Here is a 4,369-nt window from a genome sequence, read left to right as displayed (position 1 = left end):
AGGTAAAGCAAGCCCTCCCATTCTGTCCTTCTTATTGAGGAGTTCTCTGCTAATTCTGGGCTTCTTCCCTCTCCATATGAAGTTGGCAATCAGTCTTTCCAATTCTTTGAAGAAAGATTATGGTAATTGTATCAGGATTGCATTAAACTTATATAGTGCCTTGGGCAGAACCGACATCTTTACTATATTGAGTCTTCCAATCCAAGAGCATGGGATATTCTTGCATTTGTTGCAGTCACTCTTGGTTTCTTGTAATAGTATTTTATAATTTTCCTTGTGCAAATCTTTCATTTTTTTCAGTCAGGTATATCCTTAGATATTTCTATTTGTGTTTGGCTATTGTGAAGGGTACCACTTTTTTTTTATCTCCTCTTCTGTGATCTTGTCCGATGTGTATGGCAGTCTGATAGACTTATGTTTGTTGATCTTGTATCCCGCCACTCTGCCAAACTCCTCTATTGCTTCCAGTACTTCCATTGTGGAACTTTTGGGATTTTCCATATATAAAATCATATCATCTGCAAATAACAATAGTTTCACCTCTTCCTTCCCCTGATGAATACATTTGATATATTTTCTTTCCCTTATGCTGTTAGCTAAAATCTCCAGTATGATGTTAAATAAGAGTGGGGACAAGGGGCATCCCTGTCTGGTCCCCTTTTTCAGTGAAATTGTGTTCATCTTTTCTTCATTGACTACTGTGGGGGTGATGGCTGTGGAGTTAGAGTGCATAAAGGAGGAATGGCATAGAAAGTGCAGAATACTGCTTAGCCTTCTCTAGCGGGCCTAAGAAGTGGCAAACTGTTTCTCTATTACAATGGGTCCCAGAACACTGGTGAGACAAAATGGCTCCGAGACAAGTTAGCTCTGTAAGCTTTCGCATTCCTCTGCTTGCTCTAGCCTACAGCCAAAGTCTGCCTCTTCCTCATAAGTGCAATTTTATAACCTTATAAGGATACATATTAGAACAAGAAAGTAAGCACGGTAACAACTGATTGGCTTATGGGCCCTATATATACTGTGTAAAGACAACAATAAAATAGATCTGTGCCATCAGAGCCTGGTCTCTGGAGTCTGTGTGCGCGCACGTCGGTCGGTGACTCTGTCTCCCTCACTCCCCTGTGTGCCAGACCGGTTCCCACAGACTACCACATTGGCTGTTGGTTTTTCATATATAGTTTGTATTGTCTTGAGGAACTTTCCTTCCAATCCTATCTTCTCAATTGTCTTAAACAGGAATTGGTGTTGGATGTTGTCTAATGCTTTTTACACATCTATTGATATTATCGTATGATTCTTATAGTTTTTCATGTCAATGTGGCGAAGCATACTAATGGCCTTTTGTATGTTGAACCATCCCTGCATTCCTGGTATGAATCCCATCTGATCATAGTGAATTATTTATTTTATATATTTTGGATCCAATTGGCCAGTATTTTGTTAAGGATCTTTGCATCAATGTTCATTAGGGATATTGGTCTGTAGTTCTTGATTCTTGTGGGATCCTTGCCCAGTTTCGGTATCAGTGTTATACTAGTTTCATAGAAAGAGTTTGGGAGAGTACCGTCTTTTTCTGTTTGGAAGAGTTTGTGTAGGATTAATTTCATTTCTTCCCAGAATGCTTGGTAGAATTATCCTTTAAAACCATTTGATCCAGAGGATTTTTTTGTTGGTAATCCCTTGATAACCTTGTCTATTTCTTTTATTGCTGTGGGTCTGTTAAGATTCTTGACATCAATCGGGAATAATCTAGGGAGAGACTGTTTTTCCAAGAATTTGTCCATGCCTTCTAACTTGTTGAATTCATTGGAGTACAGTCCATTGTAGTACTGTGAAATGATCCTTTTGATTTCATTAGGGTCTATTGTAATGTCCCCTCTTTCATCCCCCATCCTTGCTATTGAAATGTGTTCCCTCCTTTCTTTGGTTAGGTTTGCCAGCAGTCTGTCAATTCTGTTTATCCTTTCAAAGAACCAACTTTTAGCAGCATTAATTTTTTCCATAGTGTTCTTATTTTCCCTCTCCTGATTCTTATTATTTCTTTTCTTTTGCTATTAGTAAGATTGTCCTGATGACTCTGCTTTAGTTGCTGTAAATGTTGTGCCAGTATATCAATCATAAGTCTCTCTTCATTTTTCAAGTGTGCATGTATTGCTATGAAACTTCCTCTGATAGCTGCCTTTGCTGTGTCCCATAAGTTTTAGTACGTCGTGTTTTCATTCTCATTGGTTTCTAGAAATTTCCTAATTTTATCTCTGTTCTGGGCCTGTACACACTCCTTTTGCAGTAGAGAGTTAATTCATCCCGCAATTGTTTGCCCTTGCTTTCTTCATCTTCCTTTTGTTGATTTCCAGCCTTATGGCACTATAGTCAGAAAGAGAGGTCTGTATAATATCAACGGGATTAAATTTATGCCGATTCAACATGCCCCAGAATGTGGTCTATCTTCGGAATATGTGCCATGTGGGCTTGAAAAGAATGTGGTTTTTTTGGTGTATATTTGGGTAGAGAGCTCTGTAAATATCTATCACATCAAATTGTCTAATTGTAGTGTTTAGATCTCTAGCCTTTTTGAGTTTCTTTCCCTGTGAACTATCTTTCTCAGAGAGCGGTGTATTTAAGTCACATACTATAATTGTTGCAGCTGTGATTTATTTTTCCATCTTTTGGAGCGTTTGGTTGATGTATTCAGAGAGTCTCTCATTTGGGGAATATGTTTAAAATGTTTAATGGTTCTTTGTCTACCATTCCCTTGAGCATTAGATAATGTCCCTCCTTATCTCTCTTTATAGTTTGCACTTTGAGGTCAATTTTATCCGAGATTAGGATTACAACCCCTGCTTTTTTTGAATTGCTGTTTGCTTGGTATGTTTTTCTCCAGCCTTTGATTCTCAGACTATTTTTGTCTGTAATCTTTTGTCTGTCACCTGTAGGCAGCAAATTGATAGGTTGTGTTTTCGAAGCTAGTCTGCTAGCCTCCGCCTTTTAATGTCTGAGCTCAGTCCATTGATATTCAGGGTTATTACATCCATTTGTGGACTCTGTGACTTTTAAGTTGGCTGTTTTCTTACTTCCCTTTCTTATCAGTGTGTTGTGCATGTGTGTGTTCTCAAATCATTCTAATACATGCAACAACAACAACAAAAACCTCCATATTCAGGGTACAGCCAGAATTTGACCTCATCTCTATCCCTAGTTTGAAGCAGTATCATCTTTTGCATGGATTATTGCAGGAGCCTCCTATCCCACCTATAATTGTTCCCAGCCTTGTAAACAGTCATTCCCTAATTAGGTCCTATCTTGCTACCCTCATAAATGGTCTAAAGTTGCTCGCATGTTCAAGCTGGATAGACCAGCATCCATTAGCAAATTTTCTAATAAGACAAGGAGAAAGAAAGCTGCTTGCCCACTCTGACAAGCCTGATGGGTGTGAGCCCAGGAGTTGCTGGCCACCATGATTTGTGCATTGTCCAAGTTATCTCACTCACTCTCACTGCCATCAAGTTGATTCTAACTCATAAAGATCCTAAAAGGCAGGTAGAGTTTCTAAAGCTATGGGTTTCTAAAGCTATAACTCTTTACAAGGCTGGAAAGATTCATCTTTCCCCCCATGGAATGGCTGGTGGTTTTGAACTCCTGACTTTGTGTTTAGCAGCCAAATGCATAACCACTGTGCAACCAGATCTAGGAATACCACAATGGTTGGCTTGAACAGTCAAAAAATGTGTTCCTTCACTTTTAGGGCGCTAGAAGTCTGATTTAGGGTGCCAAATCTAAGAAAAGGATTTCTCTCTGTGTCAGTGTTTGGGAATGTGCGTCCTTCATGAATCTCTCTTTAAGTCTAGCGGCTTCTCCAGTCAAGGACCTGGGACCAAAGCTCCAGCTCCCAGCTCTTCTTGATCAGCTCTCAGCTCTGTTTTCTTGGTGGTACCATCCTTAATAGTTTTGTTTAGTCACTTTTATACCTCAAAAGATATACAGCCTAACCCTACAGATTGCATCCTGCTTCATTAAGATAAGTGCCTCTAACCTGGCCTTGTTAACACCACAGAGGAGAGGATTACAACATAGATGATAATTTCACCAGACCACAAAATAGAGGATAATTACATAATCCGGGGTGGGGGGGTCACAATTGAATTAATAACCGGCACATTGAATACAGTCAATGCTAGAGTGTCACAAATGTAAGAAGAGCATTTAAGTGCCAATTTCAGTTCTCCTAAATGGTTTGCTATGACTTAAGTAAGCAGGCCCAAAAAAGTTTTTTCTTGTTTTGTTTTGTTTTAATCATTTTATCGGGGGCTCATACAATTCTTATCACAATGCATACATACATCCATTGTGTCAAGCACATTTGTACATTTGT

The sequence above is a fragment of the Echinops telfairi genome, unplaced genomic scaffold (genome assembly GCF_000313985.2).
Source record: "Echinops telfairi isolate 266 unplaced genomic scaffold, ASM31398v2 ScPeMD7_5868;HRSCAF=6743_1, whole genome shotgun sequence".
In the NCBI taxonomy this organism is placed as follows: Eukaryota; Metazoa; Chordata; class Mammalia; order Afrosoricida; family Tenrecidae; genus Echinops; species Echinops telfairi.
Note: the sequence above shows the minus strand (reverse complement) of the source record.